The following is a 24,267-nucleotide window of genomic DNA, read 5'->3' on the forward strand; positions in this document are numbered from 1 at the left end:
AAAGAAGCACAGTGCAGTTGAATGCATGACAGTTTTACCATTTAAAACCTTGAATTCACCTTATTTTAGCATTTATAGATCTTTTAAATTTTTATGTTTTCAGTTTACATTTTTTAATTACATTTTTTAAGTAATTTTTAATGTGTTTTGTCATTTTTATTAGCTATGTAGTTTTAATTTATATTTCAAATTCAGATTTATGTTTTATTCATTTCCAGTCAATTTAAAGTTTTTACATCTAATATTTATATTTTATTTCAGCTTTATTTCCATTAAGTTACCTCACTGCAGACGGGGAAAAACTGTAAATGTTTAATACTGCATTTTATGCTTCTATGTCAGTTTACTGTTATACTGTCAAATTTATGATTGTACTTTAAAAATATGAAGTGAAATATGAATATTTAAAGTGAAAAAAGTTTCATTATTATTTTGATTTTTGTTTTTTATATTTCCTGTTTTCATTTTACATTTATTTGATATTTTACCTATTTATTATATTTTTATAAATTACCATTTAGGTTGAATTAATATTTCAGATTAATTTAAGGTTTATGATTTATTAGTCATTTTAGTGCTTCAGCTTGAACTTATTTTAGTCAGTTGCATTTCTAATTTTCGTTTAATTGAAGTTTTGCATATAATATTTATGTTTTATTTCAGCTTTACTTCACTTAAAAATGTTTTATTCATTTTAGTTTTATGTTTATTTGAATTGTTTTAGTTGGTATAAATTTGGTTTTGTTTGAATAAGAAATGCAAAGGTCCAATAAAATGGATGCCATCATTTCATGAAGGCACCACACCCCCTTTAGCAAAAATGCTGATAGCTATCATTCTCAGTCAACACTGGGGCAGCTGTACAGCTCAACAGCTGATTGTTGAGGAATGCTTACATCTCTTTTTCTGGTGTGACCTCAGGAAGAGATAACCAAATTCCATCTGGTGAATGGGCTGCAAGGAATCAAGGTACAGCAAACCACCTCCTCCACATTCAGTGCAGATTTTTTTTTTTTTCTGTAGGCTTCTAATATTCTGATTATAGAGTTGTTTTTAATATATTCCATGCCTTGGATAGTTTTATGCCTGGACATTCTTCTCGCATGTCAGGCTGAATTACATGCGGTATATGTGATTCTGGTATATAAAAAAGTGAAATTATTTTCATGGGTTACAAAAGAGACTTTGCTTGGAATTCAGTTGGCTTTGGAGTTGTGTTAACTATTTACAGCCTGCACATGCGAAGAAAGGGAAGAAAAGAGAGGCTGTGTAATACATTAAGCGATCCAGAGCTGCATTGGGACCCTGAGCTCCTGTATGACCTTGTGGATTAGCTGGCTATTTCTGCCCCACTTCTTCCACTTTGAAAGGGCTCTTCACTGTAGGGAAGTACTGCTGTGCCACATCCATCAAAGCATCAGATTAAAGGGAGGATAGCAGCTGCAGAGCATGATGGGAAGTTTTCTGAGCCATCCACATGCATTTTTCTGACTCAACCCAGAAGTGGAGCACATTTGTTTTGACAGTACTGAGGAAGTTTTTTACCGTACTGAAGAGTTACAAGTGGCGATACAACAAGGCACATGGACTATTATATTGTACATTTAATGGCGCACTTGGCTTGTTTTAAGATGGAACAATAAAGTGTCTCTAAAAATACCCGAAGCATTCGAGCTGCACTGATGATTCATCCAAACATTTCTCTCTCTCTCTCTCTCTCCATCTCTCCATCTTGCACATAGCAATCATATGCACTAATATAAACCTGTGCTTTCAGTCAGAACAATGTGAGGGGGCTGGGTCAGTGGCTCTCAAAGGGTCTTACATCACATTCCAGGGCCCATTTCACTGAACTTCCATTCACTCGCTACTAGAAGATCCACTCAGAGATGGTTGTAGGTGTTACATCCCACAGCACAGTCATGTTATTTCTCACAAAATACACAGGAGATGGTCTTGCCAGTGGTCTTTACATAAAGTTAAGAATTGTATGCAATTAAATTGGCATGATGTTGTCAGCAGGCTACTGAAATCCTTGACGTCTTCGTAAAGTCGAGAATAGATAAACGGCACTGTAAAAATGCTACAATAAAAACTGTTAATGGTTAACTAAGTTACCTTACCATATATGGTGAAAAGCTGTGCATGGTTTAACATCACATTTTAATGTAATTTTACTGTAAACTACTGCCCAACTATGCCCATCATGCAATCTTAAAAAAAATTAACAAAAGAGGAATATTGTGATATTTATACCATGATTTAATGCTAGGAAATCACCAAGGACAGCATTTTAGCTTCCCCATGGCGATTTGCAATGGTTTTGAAGCAGCAAGTTCAACTTTAAAGTTAAATAAATGGGTGCTCAAGTATGCCCTGTTTAAATATTTAGTTTGGGGAGACTGCAGCAGCCAAAGAACAGTCCTTTATACACAGTAGAGACTCAGATGATATGTCCGGAAGAGAGAAAGAGTCAGATTAAGAAGAACGGTAAGATAAATGTGCACAATAAGTTTGTTTAGATATATTTTGGCAGAAAACAGAAACTACAGTTGATTCACACTTATGCTCCACTTCATGAATGATAACCTTATGTCATTATAATGTATCACCTTAAACCTTCCCATCACATTTAAAAAGCCATTTCGCTATGTTTTTTAAAATCATTTATTTAGTTAGATTAAATGCTGTTTACCTCACATTTCAGAAAAGTATCTCTGGTGAAATCTGAATACGTTCTTTTATCATTGATCCTTATACAAATTACCAGAAATGTTTGGATCAATATTTAAACCACACTTATAAAAATCATTGCATTAAACAACCAAGTGGAATGTATTTTTAAGAGTGATAGCATATCATTTTCATCACCCATCTGGTAAATGCATTATCAGAGACATATGACCTCTTCGCCCAAAATGCTCTACATACACTTCCTTCTTACGGAGAAAGCATGTCAGGACTCACTTTCAACAATTCATCTTTAAAAGAGATATATTACCTCTGGACTAGCCCTGCACCTTTGAGATTTCCAGCGGCCAGCGGTGGAAAAACAAGAATAATAGTATCCGTTATAGTTTGATATCACCTAGAAATGGTCAACTATTTATTAGAGGAGGGAGGCTCGGCTGCTATGGAAACAACAGAAGATAACATAAAAAGGACACTCCAGGAATGCCATAACAAAGAGGAAGAGACTTATTAAATAAGACTTTATCTAAACTATTCATTATGGCTGTTAATCTGTTAAAAGCTTAAATGGCATGTGGCGAAGGAAGAAATGGAATTAATTTGTGTTACTGCTACAAGGCAGAAATCCACAAGCTAGAAGAACATGCATGAGACATGGCGGAAAATGAATTAATTCAATTACAGATGAGAAAAGATCAGAGAAAGGGAAAATAGCATATTGAACAGTGACATGAGTAGCGGGTGAGAGGTACAAATCGAAATCTGAAAAGTGCATCAAAGTTCAGTCTGATAGTAAACTCCATTTTCTTTGGAGGGCAGCTGTGTCTTGTACATATTTTATACACTACTGTTCAAAAGTGTAGGGTCAGTAAGGTTTTTTATGAATACTTTTATTCAACAAGGACACAAATAATTGATCAAAAGTGACAAAAAAGACATTTATAATGTTACAAAAAATATATATTTCAAATTAATTCCTTTCTATATAACAAAGAATCCTGAAAAAAAGTATTTCGTTTTCACAAAAAAGGCACAACTGTTTTCAACAATGATAATAAAAGAAATGAGAAGATAAAATGATTTCTGAAGAATCGTATGACACTGAAGACTGGAGTAGTGGCTGCTGAAAATGTAGATTTGTCATCGCAGGAATAAATTACATTTTAAAATGTATTAAAATTGAAAATGGTTCCAATTGTAATAATATAATCACAATATTACACTTTTGACCAAATAAATGCCACTTTGGTAAACATAAGATACTACTTCTAAAACATAAAAAAAATCATAGCCACCCCAAACTGTAGAATTTATAATATCCAGGAAGTAAGAATTAAAATATAAAAACATTAGAAAAGAGCGAGGTGATAAATCTACATATAAACAGTGAGAAAGAAAGATGGACTTTATTTTCCCATATTAGCTCCATAAATCCTCTTTGCTATTTAACAGTCCTCAACTCTCCTAAAATCTTGCACTGTGGTCTTTGCTTATTTACATTTCCTTCATATGAACTGAAGAAGAAAGTAACGCCCTACATGGCATTAACGGCCCAGGCAGACATCAAGCAGAAAGGGGAGCACACACACACACACACACCGTTTTGTGTGTTTATTTAAACTGCAAATGATGGGGGATGGAGTGTTTGTGTGTGTGTGTGTGGGACACTGGATATTGAAAAGGTTTGGTGTTAAACTGCAGGTCTTGGTCCATTTGACACATATCTACACTCTATGCTTTTCACAGTGTGCTTGTTTCTCACAGACTCCTCCTGCTTCATACACAGACGCTCCTCTGTATGGGATGTCCTGGAGATGGATCAGAGCACAGGGCTAGAGGGGAGTTATACATGCACCCCAAACCTCTTAGCCTTGGAATTGAACCCTCCTTTGTCTTCACTAATTTTCCTTACTTACTAGAAAGAAACTGAGGCATTGTCAGGCCAGATCTGATCCACATATGGAAAACAGCACTTCTGCCACACAATGGCATTGTTTGGAGCTGTTCCAGATCTCCACAGTAGTTTACTTAAGCAAGCTGCCAGTGAATAAATATGAAGATTACTCTGGGATTGCGATGTGAGATCCAGAGCAGATATATAAGCAGATATATGAAATTTGTAATATTTGTATTCATTTTGTTTTGAAAACAACATCCAAAATTTACATTTTATAACTCTAAAAATGTAATGTTGTGTAAAAGCTTTGTTCTTTGGAACACAATTTAAGATATTTTGGATGAAAACATGAGTCTATGGGACAGTTTCAAGCCTCAAGAAAAGTGCAAAAGATTTTTTTTTTTATTACTCTTTTATGCCACGCGTGTCCACACTCACATTGGTGCCCTTTGTTTAGTCATGAGGCATTGAACGTCGGTCATAATCGCTCAAACGATATCTGTCCCAGTGTAAACAAGCCTTAATTCTGATAAAATGTTACACATTGCTCTTTATATAGTTTTAAAATACATTCATGAAATACAAGTAGGCCTATATATATATATATATATATATATATATATATATATATATATATATATATATATATATATATATATATATATATATATATATATATATACTATGAAATGTAAAGACATTTCTTTAAATGTATAGCACCGTAATGAAGGCAGCAACATATGATAAATAGGACAAGAAAGGAAATACTAATAATAATCTTTCATTGCGCAAAACTATAATATGAAAAAAAAATCCCTATATTCACAAAAAAAATTTAATGCTCACTTGAGGTGGTTTTTGAGTTTGTTGAAAAAGGGTTAATGTGAATAACGGGAGATTGAAAGACATTCTGCATACAAATCCTGGATGAGCGTTCAAAATACGTCATGTGACATTGCACTATGAGACGGCATAACCTGACTAACCAGCTGACTGTTGTCATGGTCATTCTGAAGTGCCAGAGCAAAGTCTGTCATCAAATTTTTTTTTGCATAACTGCCTCCCAGAACGTTCTACAACGTCTGCATACCCGAACAGCTGACATTCACCTCCAAAAGCAAGACTGCATTTATTGTGTTTTGTCTGCTCACTCGAAGCGCAAGTAGCATAATTTATTATATTTGAGATTTTTTTTCAGTGGCTTCTCCTACTTTTCTTAGTGATATTTAGTGCCAGTTTTTCCAGGAAGTGATGATTTCGTTCTCTCTGACTCGTTGGATGCAAACAGTCCTTATTTGCAAATGTTTTATGTGATATTCTAATTTTAAACAGAAATTAAATTAGCAACTTAGGATAGAAACCCAGCTAATGATGCACTTGAAGCAACACTCACAACGCACAGTGCTCTGCATAGAAAAGTTCAGAGCACAAAGGGAAAAGATATAACTGATGCACACACACACACTGGTTTCCATGTTTTATGGAGATATTCCATAGCCATAACGATGTTTCTACTATACAAACTTTATATACCCTACAAACCCTTACCCTAAACCTCACAATAATAATAATAATAAAAAAAACACTCAAAACTTTCTGATGTTTTAGGTTTTCAAAACAGATAATTTTTTATGATTTATAAGCTTGTTTCCTCATGGGGACAAAAATATGTCACCACATAGACAAGGATTTTGGACTCTTGCCATCTTTGTCCCCATAACTTAAATTATTCCTGAACCACAAATACACCCACCCACCCACCAACACTTTGTGGCACGTGGCACACCTGCCTTTTCTGACCTATTTTCTATCCCTGTTAATTTCCGGGTGAAAGTCACTGAAATCTGAAATAACTCTCATCAGTTCCTTCCATAGACGCCTTAGAGAAGGTAGGCTGTAATTCTACAGTGCCAAATCAGAGCAGTTTCTTAAACCCCCCAGCATGTGGGTGTAGAAAGGACATAAATAGCACACTTTCACTAAAAACACACACACAAAAAAACAAGCCGTTTAAAACACTGAAATCTAATAGGTGATTTTAATGGCACAATGTAATAAATCCTGCTATGCTTAAAGCATCATTAATATTAAGTGTTTATTAGACTGAGCTCGTGCCTTCTGAAAATTGTAGTTTAAAAATCACAAGCCAAATGAACAACAACTCCACATACTGTAATGAAAAACTCAATCCCGTTTGTCTGCATCCCAGCGGCTCTTGGCTTGATGTTAATTACTGATTAAAATGTTAAAACCGTTTAGCTCATGGCTGGAATATGTAATCACTCTACTTTATCATTCACGGCTGGTGCCGAGAGACCAATCTGCTGAATGCTACATCTGTCACCCCTTCCGGCGATTCGTCACTGTGCGGGCGTAACAAGTCAGAGGATATGACATAATTATCCCATTTTGTTCTTTCCGTGTTGCACGCTAGCTATCATGCCCTGAATATGAACCCATAAAACAATGAAACAAACTGTGTGTGTCAGAAACACAAGGCCAGAGGAATGGACACCATGTTTTCATCATGGTTATCGTGAATTACCATCTTCAGGCCAGAGGTCAGTGTTGCAGCGGCTAGCATGTGAGAGTTCGATGTTGACACATGCCTGATAATTAGCACTTTTGGCATTAAAGGTCTTGTCATACAGATAAGCTATGCTAATATAGTACAACACACAAAACAGCATTAGCATGCAGTAGAAGGCACTATATGCAGCTAAAATGACAGTTAGCAGGATATGTCGCGTTTTAAATGCTAGTATCTTAGGAGGGTGTTTATAGCTAGTTAAACCTACAAGATTTCCTTAGTTTAAACAGTGCTACCAGCTAACTTTTACTGGCTACAATATAGCTATGAACCTCCAATAGCTAGTCTAGCACCAAACTAGCATAAATTAGCCTGAACTAGCATGGTTGAAATCCTCTGTAGAGAGGCTAACAGACCCACAGGTGTTCTTGATCACATTATTGATCTGTTTATACTCTCATTTAATGTTTAATCTAAGCCTAAAGAGGTTTTCCTATCAGCTACCCACAGAGATCTTGTTTTATTTATTTATTTTTGCCTAGTATGAAGCAAATTATGTAGCAAATCAGGCCATATGTACATCTAAACATGATCTAGCAGACCTCCTAGGTACGCATATCATGTGAAGTGCAGAGGCAAATGAAATTAAATAAATATGTAAGGCTCACAGATTTGAAATGACGCTAGTAAGCAGTTTTTCCTTCCTCACAGGATTCTGTGTGTGGGAGTGCAAACAATGTATGAACTCAACCATCTGGTCTGTTTTACAGCCTGTGCTTGCAAATCCTTCCTATTTCTAAAGTAGCATCTCAAGTTTTCATTTGGTTTTTTATTCTTCGCTCAAGAGAGTTGTCTTTTTGTTGGTAAGCAGACAAACACGCAATCTACGAGATGCTGTAAAGATAAGAACAAAAGGAGGTCAGGACCAGACTGGTCACACTCACACGAGTCTCCACCACAGAGCTCCGTTTTAGAGGCCAGTTGAGGAATTTGGCACACTAAAGATGGTGACCGGCGTTAAACTTTAGAGATCCTGTGTCGGCTACAAACACACACACTTACATACAAATAAACACAGCTCTAACCCAAACCCTAACTCGAACAAAAAACCCTCACACACAAACCAGAAGATCCTATTCATGAGGGAAATTACTTGGGTTAACCAACATGGTGTTAACTTTAGTCTATATCAAGAGAATACATTCATAAAAATGTCCCATAAACATTCTTTAACGATTTAAAATAATTTGTTTGTGGGCATCCCGTGTTCGAATTCTGTCTCAAGGAAATTTCAAAGTCCCACCCCTCCTCTCTCTCTCTCTCATTTCGCTTCCTGTCTATTCTGATCTGTCCTATCACAATAAAAGCAAAATATGGCAAAAAAAAATCTGTTTGTGCATCTTTAACCAGTGTTTGAGTTTTGGGGTGAGGCTAACAGTTTATCTGCCAATCATTGAGTCTCATTCACTATTAATGGCATGAATTAGGCTATTTCATGTGTGTATGCACAGAAAAACATCTCATAAATCTTGCTATGTTCATATGGACGTTATTTATTCTTAATTCCAAATGAGTATTCCAAATATTCTCATACAAAATTTATTTTACAGCAGCAAACATACAATGCTCTAAAAATGCCATCGCCTGACGTTATGCAGATTCCCAAGCAAAGCCAAGTGTGCCATCCTTAAAGGTGCTGTAGGGAACTTATACATATTTATTAAACCTGTCATTATTTCCTGACAGTAGAATATGAGACAGATAATCTGTGAAAAAAATCAAGCTCCTCTGGCTCCTCCCAGTGGTTCTATTGCCATTTGCAGAAACTCCATCGCTCCCGGTAAAAAACAACCAATCAGAGCTGCGGTCCGTAACTTTGTTTGTGTTCAAAATGTAGAAAAATTTATATAATAAGCGAGTACACCATGAATCCATTTTCCAAACCATGTTTTTGGCTTGTCCTGAATCACTAGGGTACACCTATAATAAGTGTTTATATTCGGACTATTTTAGATTGCTTCGGGGGTGCCGCGGCGGAGTAACCCAGTACCTTTGTGATTCTTCATAGACATCAACAGAGAGAAGTAGTTCCTGCTACGATGTTCTTCCGCAAGACGCAAGCAGTTCTGTTTATTAACCGCTAGAGCGTCAAAAGTTCCCTACCGCAGCTTTAAAACCATTTAAAACAACAATAAACATATTTTATACAGACCTAGATTACAAACCTCCCATAAGCCATCTGCATATTTATACAGCGAGATCTTGCAGCCCAAGCTATAACACAAGCTATACTCTTTCATTACATATTATAAAATAAACTTATGGTGAAATATAACATTTCAACACAATTATAAAGTCTATATATGATGATTTGTTCATGAAAACTCTTTTTTTTTTTTTTTGGAGATTTCACGCACCAATTTGGGTATGTGCATGCTTGGTGAATGAGCATTGTTTTAGGAAATTAATTCAGTGATGTAAGTGGATGAATGTAACACTCTTCATTCAGCTAAGGAACAAAATTTCACACTCTTCCCGCAGCGGAAACACAATTCAGCATATGAGTCAGACACACAAAAAAGACAAAATGGAAATCAGTTGTATCAAAGCCTCACACCTGCTTAATGGAAGAAACAATCACTGTGATTCATTTCTATGTCCTTTATATTTTCTAAGCCAGATTTGCTGCCTCTAATTGCCTTGAGTTGACATTAATACTGAATATATGACTCAGTGTGGGTCTCACCCTCTCTATGCTACAAGCTTTCTCAACTAGGCCATTGCAAGGACTCTAGAAGGCACAGTCTTAGATTTGTTTAAATGGCAATTCATTGCATGACTAAGTCTTTGTCATCCAATAAATTACAGAGATGAAAAATGACAGCAGCCCTTTAAAGATAGACACTGCCATGATGAGCAAAGCTTTTATCCTCATTTTCTGTAAGTAGAGCACAAGGTTGGTTATATTGGTATTTTAAACTATTGGACATTCGGGTAATGCATAATGCTTAAAGGGACGATTCCCTCTGCCACCATTGTTCACTCTCTTGTCGTTTCAAACCTGTACGACATTCTTTTATGAATGGAAATGACCTATTGCACCGCTTGCTCTTTACCATAAAGTTACAATGAATGAGGACTCAAATGACATGAAATCACCATAGAAGTATCTTAAAAGGTGTTAATACAACTCTTGCACTATATTCCAAGTGTGATCATTTTGTTTAATGTTTATTCACTCTCAATCCATCCAAGATATAGATGAGTTTGTTTCTTCATTGGAACAGATTTGAATTTTTTTTTAGCATTACATCACTTAAATGGGTGCCATCAGAATGAGAGTCCAACCAGCTGATCATGGCACACAAAAATAAATCAAGAAAATTTCAATGACAGTATTTTCATTTTTGGGTGAACTTTTCCTTTAATATTTTTGTTAATGCGTGAAACAACCACTTCAAAATTCTGTTCATCGGAGTTTAATGAGAATATTTGACAGATTTGGGTTAGGTGCTACAGAGAGCAGTTGTCTCTGTGTGTGTCTCAATAAGACTGAACAAATGAAAGAAGATTCTCTTTCATTACTAGAGACACAACCCCTCCTCAAGCCCCAGGGAGTTGTTTCGTGTGTGTGTGTGTGTGGAGTTGACAATGGGCTTCAGGAGGAACCTAATTGTTTGCAAATGGTTTAGTCGAGCAATGATGAAAAAACACCATGGGGGTAAATGTGTTCATGTGAGTAAATGTTCAACATATAACATGCTGACTAGAAACCAAACAAAGAGAATGAGACCCATCCACCATCCAGCTCATCTACTGAAGCATGACTGTTCAATGGGACAGATCTATCACACTTCTCCTCTTGCTGGCATCTGGGAGAATGTTGTGCCAACAATTTACTTAGCCTCAGATTTAGGGCTTTGTGGGAATGTGTGAGCCTAGGGGGAAGGGACATTATGGTGGAAGGGTAAGGGTGTTAATGGTTAAATGTCTCCCTCGCCTTGTTCTGATGTCACTGGATCAAGATATCTTCCAAAAAACACGGCATGTGGTTGAAATTAAACCCTGAACACGAGGAGAAACCAATTCTGGGTACATGAAATCTTGAAATGCTTCATTTGTGGTCATAGATATCAGACTGATATTAGAAAAATACCAACAATGGTCTCAGATATTTATAAATTAACATTCTTTCTCCACATTTAACCCAGTGTTAAACACAATACGGTGAAAACATTTGAGGTCATTGTCCAAAAAGAAACCGGAGCCCCATTTATTGAGCAGAAGGAACAGACAGAAAGATTGATATGTTTTTTTTATGTGTCAGTGTTCAAAATGAGGAATAGATGAAAAGAGCAGAGAGAGGGAGGAGAAAAAGAAAGATGAAGTTTGCTCTCTCATGCTTGCACTAACAGAGTCAACATGAGTCTTGCTTTTGCTTTCTTTGAGAAAAGTCACAAAGTCACATTTTTCTATAGAGCTCAGCATCAAAACAAACACTATCTACTCTGAGGCTTAGGAACAGCTTAAACCAACCGTTAAATTGTATTTTTTTGTGTGAAATGCATACACAATCCACATTACGATTAAGGGTTAAATCATAAAATAGCATTAAAATAAGAACAGTGCATAAATAAAACTTATGAATAATACCTAATAAATAAACCTCAGTGCAAAATATCCTTTTTTTGGATTTTTTTTCTAGCCCATGCATGCATAACTGTTAAAGGCACTCAGGGCAGATCTCATTGCTAGTAGGGAGGTGTAAAGCCCAAGGGAAGTTAAAGAGGTGGTCTGTTTAATTTTAAAATGCAATGGTTGAAAACCAGAACGAATGCCAGCAACGCTCCACTTGGAGGAAAGTCATACTCTGACTTGCCCTCTGGAGTTACACACATGCAATATGAACAAACACCGTGCACAGTCCACACCTCAGCCATATTTGAGGACTTAAACTCATGGTCTGTGCTAATTTACAGATCCTGTCCATCTAATTAAATGTACACAGTCAATCAGACCCAGTGAAAGGCTGCAGAAGTGTGTTACATTAATAACAATCACTAGCAGTCTTATCACACTCACCACAGCTTTCACCAGCTTAATGAGCGCAGGACTGCTTAGCAAGACCTGCTAAACAATACCACCGGGACAGATGAGGCCACGAGCACATATACCCTCACGCAGTGGCTGAAAACTGCACCATCAGCGTTATTTTGATAACTAATGCACTTTTAATATTCCTGAGGTGTGGTTTGCACTCAAGCACTAGATGTTACTGTGTGTGTGTGTGAAGAAACAGACTTGATGCTGTGTAATGCATATTTAGAAACTCTGGTTGTAATTCTGATGCAAAAAAAAAATAAAAAATAAAAAATAAAATAACAAACAAAATAAAATAAATGGATTGTGTGTTTAAAAGAAACAGACTGGATTGGAATATTTCTACAGGGCAGGGACTGATGATAGAATAGAATAGAATAGAATAGAATAGAATAGAATAGAATAGAATAAATTACTTCTTATAGTACTTTAAAGCAATAGATGATGATTGTGTTAAAAGACAGAGATAGACTGGATGAATAAAAATTAAATTAAATTAAATTAAATAAAGATTATGGTTTGTGTGTTTTAAAGGCAAAAACAGACTTGATTCGGTAAAAACTAAATTAAAATAAAACAAAATATAAATATAATATAATATACTCCTGGATGGTGTCCTAAAATGCCGCTCCTCTCAGTACATCTTCTGCTGTATTTGGGAAATCAATTACAATTGCAACTGCATTTTTACTTGTTTGGAAAAGTCTCCAGAATGATCCTGTGTCCCTGAGGTAAACAAGAGAGGAAACGGACAAAGCTAGAGAAAGAGAACAAGAAAAAAAAAAAGAGGGGGAGGCAAATGCTTGATTTTTTTTGACAGATTGTCAGGCTTGGGGAGTGAATGAGAGTGCGTCAGGCATGGACCCGTATCGAAGATCAGACGAAACTGCCATTTGCTGGCAGAGCTTTGTTAGCGTGAAGGCCAACATTGTGAATTTAATCTTTACTGAATATTGCAGATCTACAGACATCAAGCCCACACACACTCGCACTTCAGTATGAATCTTTAACCGGAAACATGATCGGGACTTAAGCTTGGCTGAACACTGCCTAAATTAATGGTTATGAATCAGGGGAAAGGAAACATTAGAGTCGAGTATGTTTGGATTTGGATACCATAATGCTCTCTAATCTGATTTAGGCTTCTAATACATTTATTAAGTACATTCTTTTAACAAAAGGAGTGTATATATACACACTGCTAAACACATAGTTTGACGTATCCTTCCCAAATTGGAACCTCAAGTGATTTGAGAAACTCTTTACAGGCAGCAAATTCGTAAAAGCTCTATCATACACACCACAAATGGAGTTTAGGGGAAGGTGTCATATTTACAATGGTACAAATTAAAAGACTCTGTGAGAGACAGATAGAAAATGGTTAGACATGAGCAAACAACATCATTCTCCATTTAAAAGCACTACATTATAACAAATGCTTTGGAGGGCTTCTAAAAGTAAAAAAATACTTGCAGGTTCTCTCCAAAAATGTGTACATTTAAACAATATTCTTATAAAACTACAATAAATGAATAATAATCATTAATCTGTGAAGGGCACCTATAGTACAATGTTACCTGGCTTTCCTAATTTACATATATTCAGTCTCGCTCTTTTCTTGTCCTCCTTTTACTTTTCCCCCTTATTTTCCTTCACGTGTGCTTTTCATTTTCCTTCCAAGGAATCTCCGAGGGCGTTAGCATTACTTGGAAGCACGCTGCTCTCTTCACGCGTACGCACACGCACAAACCTGTAATTTTTCTCATTCCCTTGGACAAGAGCCTCCAATTGTGACCATGGACTATGAAGACATCACGCACAGAAAATTGGTGGAAAAAGTCCCCTTATGTCGCTCAGCGCACAGAGGGAGAGCTGTTGTGGAGATCTCGCCTGTTGTCTGGCAAAACATACAGAGGTATCTCAAGCATGCCCAGCCGTTGTACACTCTTTCACACACACACACACACACACACACACACACACACACACACACACACACACACACACACACACACACACACACACACACACTACAGGACACTTGGAAAGTTCCAGTGGTACACAAACAGCATTGCTGGCTCTATTACAAAGTGAAAGCACACTTCAATAGGAAAGCTTTTCTATCCTTTTCTTTGTTCTCAACGTCCAGTGCCAAAGTTTTCAGAGGCTAGAAGTGGTACGTGGTCCATGATGCTCTCATAGCCTGACAAACACATAACCACGCATGATCTGTTTCATCTGACATCCATGCGTGTTACCGTATCAAGAACACGCTCTAAAGTTCACACTTGTCACATTTAAGCATGACTTATTGAAAGTCATCCCTGGGGGTCCGTTTGCCATTTTGTGCGGCAAAGCTCTTAAAACGAGTGTGTATAGATGAGGTCCGCTGATCGCGCATGGCGTGACGTGATGGAGTGGGGTGTTTGCTGCCAAGGCTGCGGCTTTGGACAGCCAGTGAAAGAGAAAGAGAGTGAGATGAAGGAAAAAAGAAGAGGGGGAGGGAAGGATACTTTATTATAGCCTCATTTATCATAACAGGTACTGAAGTTGCACCTTCTATATTTCCTTGTTCGTTTTAAATGTTCCTCTCTTTCTTCCTCAGAACTGCTGACTCTGTTCTCCATCTTAATCTGTTCTAACTGCATCCATGTGTCATCATCTTTTTTTCTGACTTTTTTTCTTCTTCACTTGCAAACAGTGTCCTCAGACCTATATCCAGTTTCAGACTGACTCTGGATCAGTACTGCTAGTTCTAAAGGAGCTTGTCTATAGCCTCTCTACCACCTGTTCCTGAAACATCAGAAGATCAGCAATTTATGCATTTAGAACAGGCCTCTCAGAGCTATACACACACACACACACACACACACACACACACACACACACGTGAACTTCAAACCCGAATACTTGTCAGATAAGAGGTGAGGTGAGCTAGCACAGACTAAAGAATCAGGTTAACAATTAATTCATATTTTCTGTTTCTTATAGCATTATAGTTTTGTCTTGTTTGTATTGTGTTTAATTAACGTTAGCATAATTAGGGATGTGACATAACATTTTAATTACATTTTGCTCAAATGAATGAAATGAACCAAATGACTTGAAAAAAGTTTGGTTCATTTTGCTGAATGGTAAAATGATCTGAACTTCCCATTACGAACATTTACTCTCTGACAGCAGATGGCGCTGAACAGCAGAAATGCAACCGTTTAAGAAACCCCATAAACAAAGCAGCTGCCCTACTTTCGGTTTCTGAAATGTATTTAAATTATTTATATAGCATTCAATTTTGTGTATTAACTATGGTGTTCATCACAGCGCCAAATACTTCAATATTTAGACTTAATAGGATATTTATTTTGTAACCATTTTACATTTTAATCTGGACTACAACATATATTGTTTGAAAGTGTTTTGAGTCTTTATTGTTCAGTCACACTTCATAATTAGGGCTTCATTAGTTAACATTAGTTAATTAATTAATTAAACTGCAAATTAAACAATCTTGTAAACATTGATTAATCTTTGGTAATTCGAATATTTAATAACAATGTTAAAATCAAAATTTGCAACTGTGTTTTATATTGAGCTAACATAAACTAAGAGTTGTATTTTTAACAGATTAATAACGTATGTAGCAAATTTAGCTATTGCTCATTGTTAATGTTAATGCATTAACTAAGGTTAACTAATTGGATTTTAGTGATAACTATTACTATTTTTTATTCTTTTGCACTTTAATCTTTGTAAAACTTTATCAAAAATTTTGTGAATTATTGTTTTTAAATGTTCAGTTATTTTTATTATAAGAAAAAGTTATTAAACCTTTTAAACACTATTATGACAACATGTTTTTGCAACTAAATTTCAATAAATGATAATACCGTATATGGTAAAAGCATTAGCAATTAATCACAAAATAAAAATTTTATACCGACATATCCCTAATTTGTGCGCAAAAATATTCTCATAGCTTTATAAGATTATGGTTAAACCACTGATGTTACATGGGCTATTTTAATGATGTCCTTATTACCTCTTTGGGCCATCAACATCTCAGTTGTACTGTTGTATATGCAGGGTCAGAATGCTTTCAGATTTCATCAAAAATAAATCTTAATTTGTGTTCAGATATTCACATACAGACTTCATATTTCCTGAGGAGTCATCAAGCCTTTATGCTTACTGAGTCACAGTCTTTCTAATCATGCTGAAGTATTCTTAGATAAATTAATCTTTTCAAAACCTTACACAATCAGGCCGTATGAGTCACTGCATTCAATTCGTTCTCATCAATAACACAAAGACCCTCTTGACTCTATGTTAGTCAGCACCCTTTATGTTTTTTTTTTTTTTTATATATATATATATATATAAATCATTGCAACTATTAAACATACAATGTTCAGACCACAAGTTTTTCCCCCCATTAAAGCTTAAGTGTGTCATCCAGGCCTGACGTTTCTACTCAGCCTCTCACAGTTCACCAATCTCAGTAGTATCACATGCCAGAGACATTCAGACTTTCCAGCAGCTATGAACTTTACCATCCCAGTTGCTGCAGACACACCATTTTCCAACCAAGAGGTTCATGTTCACAAAGTATCCACAAGAAAGAGAAGATTGCAGGTTCGAGAGAAAGAGAGCTGATACTCTTACTGAATTCAGTTACTGTGATTGCAAGCAGGACAAAGCTATATTTTATGTGCATATCTGACAAATCAGCCCCACATATGCACGTACACAGCAGATATTAAACATGCCTTTGGGGTTGGCTCACTTTAACTTGACACATGACATATGACACTTGGCATTAACACATGACCTCTGGCTGCCTAGCATTTGACTTCAGTGGTTATGTCAGTGTCTGGGAGATGAGCTATGATCCCAATTAGTGTGTGTCATCAATAATCACAGACGGCTCCATACTAAGTGATTACAACCACAATGGTTACAAGAGTACTTGGTTTAACCATGCATACTCTGTCTGGAGCAGCCCTCGAAGTTTCCATAGGCAGAAACTCTACCAAATGGTCTGCCAAGACATGTGCATGTGTTTGTGGGTGGGTGTCAGCAACAGGGTTGAGAACTATTTTTAAAAGATACTGGAACCGCATGATATTCATGACTGTTAGAGGTTTTTGAACATCTGCACACTTTCATCGATGTGAGTTCAGAGTAGTCTGCTTCACAAACAAACACTCTTATGATTAAAGTCTTTTTTAATTAATCAGATGAATTGGTTTGAATCAATTTAATGAGTCACTCTCTATTTAATCAGTTAAGAGTGGGTCTTCACAGCTCATTATTTTGTCAGGCCAAATTAAACCCTTGAACGGCTACTTTTTATTTACAGGGATAGTTCACCCAAAAATGAAATTTCTGCTATCAACTAGCCTACTCACACTGTTTCTGTGAAACACAAAATAGTTTATTTTTCTGTGCACTCTTCAAGGCTTAAATCAGTGCAATTAGTAACAATGATTTAACTAAAAAAGGAAACAGTACTAAGTAAATTAACAGTTTTGTTTAAAAAGAATGCATTAAAGTAATCAAAAGTGACAGTAAAGAAATGTATTACGTTACAAAATATTTCTATTTCAAATAAAGCCTATTCTTTTTCATTTTCTACTCAATGAATCCATGAAAAATATTATGCCCTCCGTAAAACCATCAAGCGATGATAATAAGCCTTAAAATCAGCAGAATTATTTCTAAAGAACCATGAGACACTGATTGGAGTACTAATTGATGGACAATAAATTGTATTTCAGTGTTACTATTTTACTGTATTTCTGATCAAATAAATGCAGCCCTGGTGAGCATAAAATATTTAAAAATCTTACCTATTTAGTCTTTTAAAATTGTATTGCATAAAAATGTTTGTTTAGCATGTTTGTTTAGTACTGTATGTAGCTAAGAAAAATTATTGAAGAGGTAGGGTCCATCTTTAAAAATAAATAAACAAAAATATACTTAAAGAATCACCAAGAAATCAGAATTGGAACCAGAATTGCTAAATTCCTTATAATTCTCATCCCTATTCCCCAACTTTCTATCTCTACATCAAGGAGTCAAGGACTGTGCACCAATAAAAGACTACAGTAAAAGCACATTAACCCAGTTAATCCTGTAACTCAGCTTAGCATGACACCATTTAATTAAGTCAAACAGCTCAGATTCAAACTCCTCTAGTTAAGCCCAAAAAGAGCTCCTCACGGTTCATGAATCCGCAACGCAGGCGACCAAGCCTTTCCAAAAGCCTTTTCCCTGTTTGGTGACACATGCGGCTCCACTTTGATGACTAATTGCTTGTAAAAAAAAAAAAAAAAAGGAGTGTACTTGGACCTGTCTATGCTCTGATTGATTCTAATGGATATGCACAATCTGTCCGTGGTGAAATTTAAGGAGGAAGATTAGAGCTTCATGGCAACTAGTAGTTAATTTGTTGCATGCTTGTCTGCGTGTATTTTAAGCACAGCAGCTTGGAAAGCTAGAATGTAGAACAAAGACGATCAGTGAACCAGAGACTGGCAACCAAATGATTGTCCAAAAGGGATTATGGACGGTTGAAAAATCAAAGAAACCTGTCCCTTTTATTCTCTCTCTTGGTCTTTCTTACTGTCATCGCATTCATTAGTCTAACTCTTAATCTTAGCGACCCTTCCTCTCTCACCAAGTCTTTCTCTCTGGCATTTCCCCTCTATCTTTTTCTCACTCCTTCGGACGATGGACAGAAGCACTTGTGTTTGACTGACAGTTCCTCAGAATAGCAGTTCCCTGGCCAGGAGGCGTTAGGAGGCAGGCGGTGGGAGTGCTGAGTAGCAGTCTGGTTCATTTGGCTCCCTGCCTCTGTCTTACAGGATGGGGGAAGGGGGGTGGGGGGTGTCGCAACATGCCGCAATCTGATATTGTTGACACCTAAACAATGAAAAGCGCTGTGATTCAAATTTGTTCTTTTATGCAACATCTCTGTCTTGCCCACAAAAGCACGTCATGTTTTACGTCACTGAAAAAGAAGAATGAAGAGCAAATTTTTTTCACACTTGGTAACGTGCATCACACGTGTTTTTAAAATGTTTAATTCCCTATCACGTGGATTGCTATTGAAATTACATTCATCATAAAATGGAGAACAGAAGATGAGGACAAAGCATGTAGAGATGGAGATGACAGGAAAAAAGCACTCTAAAAAAAGCTCCAGTGTGGGAGTTTTTTTTGGAAACGCTTTCCTACATTTTAATTTTTTTGTTGGATTCATTGGCCAAAAAATAGAGAATACAAATAAAATTATGGATGAATTTGACTCTTAGCATTATTATTATATTTTGTTTCTATTTCTATAGATCTTTTAACTATTGTTAACTCTTGTGGGCACAATAATAATGTAGGGATACTGTGACAGCATTAACAAACTAAGCTGAAAAACAAATTCCTATCTGCAACATTAGCAAATGACTGCCCTCTTTTACGCATTAACAATGCCCATTTAGTGTTTATAAACTTGGCCTACTTATAAGAAGGAATAATGACAGAAAAATGTACAAATGTGCACCGGGCATTGTGCTGGGTGTAGCACCGTCCACTCTGCACCTCCAGGACATTCCCGGAATATTCAAAAACTGAACTGATCAGAAATGTATGTTCTGTGATCCTATCAAATTAAATGGAAATAAATGGTGCAAAAAGGCTGTTATTGAAGAACAGGGTAGTGCAAAATACATCACACCTGCAGCTCTACAAATTTCTTAAATTTAAAACAGCGCTAACAGCTTGTGTAATATCGAGGGTCAAAGTGAGGTTGGAAAATGGTCATGAAAAAAATTTCTTACTGTCTTTTCTTACTTTACAAGTGGAAAAAATGTAATTGTGATAAATTAAAGTATTAGAAAATGTCATATGGCCCCTGTGAGTGAGCCGGGCTCATGACCCTTTATTTAACGATGCTTTAAAATACTGTGTGTTTATATATGTGTAAGGTATTAAAGAGGGCCATTATGAATCACTGGTCCATGACTTGAATGCCATCTGGGTGATGAACTCAGATCTCTTGGAGCCCTGCACATTCAGCTTTGATTGGCTGGGACTGTGAGAGTAGGAAATAGAGCAAGCAGCAGGAGAGAGGAAAGATTGTGTTTAGGAGGCACCCACTCACCCGCCAAAAAAAAAAAAAATCAGTGGCCACATTCATTGCTTGCAGTGTGCATTAAGGTAGACTGAGAGCTTTATCCTTGTCACCTCTCAACATGCCTTCTCCTATCTACACGTTCACCTCATAATCACTCTTCTCAAAGTACAGCTAGACTCTTCATTCACTGGCTGTCTCTGTATTTATCTGCAGTCCACAGTGTGTTCACTTATCCTGTTAGCACCACAAAGAATGCCAAGGACAGAGATGAAAAAAAAAAAACAGAGACAAATAAAGAAACTAAGATAAAGTGTAAAAGACAGGAATTTTGTCTATGGTACTGAATGCATAAGGCTTAATGATGTGGCAGAATCTTTTTATTTATTTAAAAAATCCACGAAAAGGCAAGGCAAGGCAAAGGGATTTTTTTTTCAAATGTATAAAATGATACACGTGCCTTGACCACAGTAAAAAAGAAAACAAAAGATGAAAATATTTCAACTAAACTGCCAAATTGAATGTTGTCTGCCAAATTGTGAAATCAAACTTGCAAAGTGAAAACTAAAGTGTATAAATCATAAAACCGAAAATCATAACAGAGAGGAACACTCTGCCCTTAAAATATTGGGTAATTGTACCTTTTTATGACGAGGCAAAGTAAAAAGAAAAAAAAATCATGTGATGCACCTCCCCCAAAACTTGATATTTATTCATTATCCATGATGTTTTGTAGCAAAATGTGTTTATTTGCAATATTTATTTAATACTAATTATGTTTTTATGATATCGTTCAATTAAAACTTGAAAATTGAATAAAAGCTTTTCAAAACCATTTGAAACCAACATGTATATAAAAAGCCTATTTCTAGAAAAGTCTAGTTCTATCATGCACTTATAAGTTCAAGTTCAAAGTGACTAGAAAACCCCATCTGGGCGTGAGCAGGATATCACGGGGTGACACGTTAAATCTGTCCCCAGTGCGTGCCGGTGCCACGAGCCTTTACACGTGAGCACCATAAACAAAGTCAACAGCAAGTACTCACAGAATGCATAGTCATGATTTACAGTCCCATCCAGATGACACAACAGAGATAAACTGTCTCAACACTAGACCATAACAAAATATACTGCCAATTTCTTGTCTCAGAATGCAGAATTACAAGCAACAAGGATAGTGACCCTGAACTTTGAGGATCTTGCAATAAAGACAAAATGTATAAATATGTATGTAGCAGCATAAATTCCTATACTGAAGCTCTAGACTATATGCTGGCCTGCCCCACCAGTACTGTAGAACAATAAAACAACAGCAGAGGTTAAAAATAAGGCAAGAGGCATGTGGCACAGCTGTGAGATACTTGAAGATTTGTGTGCTGTCAGTCTGCTTAAATCTTAACAGCTGAGATGACAAGAGGTTGTGGATTTCTGTAGCTCTTGCACTTTGCCAGCTCTGTTAATCATATGAGTTGCATTCGAGGCACATTTGCTTGCAATACAGTCATAAAACAAAGACATTCTCACCAAAGCATGATGAAAAGCAACACAAAAATGAATTCAGCACAAGTACGAAGAGTCTGACAAACCAAGGTGTCAGTAAAGTGCATGAAACACACAAAACCACAAGTCTAAGTGTGTGTGAAACGTACTTACCACTTCCTTTTGGCACTAGGTTTCTGAGGAGAGTTTAAAAGTCGTTACACCTTCATGGAATAATCGCTTCTGAATAACAGGCCTCAGTAAAACCTCTCAGTCCTTCCTTAACTGGAAAATGTGCACATTTGAGTGCAGAGAGTAGGCGAAATGGGAAGAGCAAGTGAAAGACAAATGCTTGGAGCTAATCGTTGTGCCAGAGAACGATTTCACTCATTCACTCTGCAATCTGTGGAAGAGCCATTAAAAACAAGAGCTGATGGAAAGGAGGAATAAGCAATGAAGAAAGACAGAGAGAAAGAGGCTAAAACGAATACATGCAGTGCTGAGAGGTGGCAAGTCTGCTTCCTCAGACTAAAATTGCCTCCCAGCACCCTCCACCCACTAAACTCTCTCCAACCGTCCCCAAATCATGAGTCATCGCTCTCTCTCTGCCAATCACAGCTCAGCAGTACCTCGGATTAAAATCACCTCTCATCTATCTATCTATCTATCTATCTATCTATCTATCTATCTATCTATCTATCTATCTATCTATCTATCCTGAAACTAAAATTGTCAAATGTCAATTTGAAGGGTTATTATAGTTAACTAAAACTATAAGTAAATCTAAAACCATCCCAATTGTGTTACTTGAAATCAAATAAGGGTTAAAAGAAAAAAGAAAAAACAGCTATAAGGCAGCATGTTTCTTGAACACCAGATTTTTGAAGGATCATGTGTATTATAGATAGAATTTAAGTAACATTAAATCACATGGAGTCCAGTGGCTCACAACTGACATTCTTGGGAAAAACAATCCCATAAACCCCATTCTTTTGCACCCCATCATGTCTGCTCTTTCCACAAGTTATAGGCACATTATATGACCCTATAAGCAGCATGCTAGTCTGACATTATCTCTAAATGTTGAAGATGGAGACTATGCCAAGACTTGGAGCGGTAAACATTCCATGGCTGCTTGCACGACTCTTTAATGTAATTATATGTTAGCTTGGCACCAGGCAACCTGCTCTGAATGGAAGCTTTTTATGTGCGATTTAAGTGTGGTTGGTCATATGATGTGAGATAGAGCACCTAAATAATCGGCTGTTGTCTTCTGACTCATGTATTTGCACAAATTTGCATTCCGCTTATTACTGGGTGTTTTTTCAGCTCAAAATATGACATTTCTATATTGTATTGTGCCTGTATTTCCATCAAAAAAGCACTTAAGGAGTTTGTAATGACACCTGTAAAGAAATCTGTTGAGAGAAAATCGTGACTGTTTTATTAAATGGTGAAGCAAAGGGAAAAGGAGAAGGAGAGGAAGGGAGAAAGTCTTTCCCTGCGTGCTCCTATGAACACGTAACATGTTCCATCTCACATCATTGCTAATTGAAGTTATCAATCAATAGGAGCGTCCCAAGAGTGAAGGATTCTAGGGATTTGAGAGAAAAAACAGAGAGGGAACTGTTTCTACACTTAATGAATGAAACAGCTTGACCCACCAGTTAACAATTCACTCTATTCTTGTTTAAGTGGGAAAATAATTTGTGACCCACATAGACATCTTTGACTAAGCACAGGGTGTGGAAAACCTCAAAATACTCTAAAGAGGGCAAAGAGAGAATGAGAGAGGAGCATGCATGAAAAGGCAATAAGAAATGTGCAATGAAATCTGAGAGAGGGAAGGAAAAGCCATCAATGACAGGACCTTTTTGGACTGTTGAAGGGTACAGGATAGTAGACACTCATGTATCAAAATCAGTCTTCCTCTTAAATTAAATACACTCACTCTCATTTAGGACAGAACAGGAGAAAAATAGTGCAAGGAAACAGAATATGATACGAAAATGACTCCATCATATGTGAAAGTCATTTCTTTTTTTTCTTTTTTTTTTTTTTTTTTTGCTGAGTTTTTGTATGAATGGTCTACAAACGCCATATGCATATAATACAAACTCATAATGAAGGAACAGACCAATGCGGTCTTCTACAAACAATCCAGTTTGATGAGTATAAAGCAGGGTTACTACTGTTAACTATATATATATATATTTAACGAAATACTCAAATTAAAACTAAAACTACTGATTGCCATACAAAACAATTTCCTGGAGTTGTAAGCAATTTCTAAGTGAAACTTGATTATACACCCATTTTCCTCAGGGTATATTGTTAAAAAACAACAATTATAAAAATATGCAATTACTAAAACTTCAATGTAAAAAAAAAAGCGTACAAAATATTATGTATTAATAATACTAAAATAACACATGTACAAAA

At 36.4% G+C, this 24,267-nt stretch overlaps 1 protein-coding gene across 3 annotated transcripts in view; it reads right to left on the reverse strand.

Moving 5' to 3' along the window:
• Positions 1–24,267, reverse strand: part of prickle2b (prickle homolog 2b) — a 72,551-nt gene that overhangs the window by 19,720 nt on the left and 28,564 nt on the right. Inside the window, exon 1 of one of the 3 annotated variants that reach the window (XM_052569842.1) lies at positions 22,000–22,333. The exons of the other annotated variants lie outside the window; for them this stretch is intronic. The gene's annotated coding sequence lies outside the window, so the exon portion shown is untranslated. Of the gene's footprint in view, positions 1–21,999; positions 22,334–24,267 lie in introns of those variants that run through there. 3 annotated transcript variants of the gene reach the window in all.

The sequence above is a fragment of the Carassius gibelio genome, chromosome B11 (assembly GCF_023724105.1).
Source record: "Carassius gibelio isolate Cgi1373 ecotype wild population from Czech Republic chromosome B11, carGib1.2-hapl.c, whole genome shotgun sequence".
NCBI lineage: Eukaryota > Metazoa > Chordata > Actinopteri > Cypriniformes > Cyprinidae > Carassius > Carassius gibelio.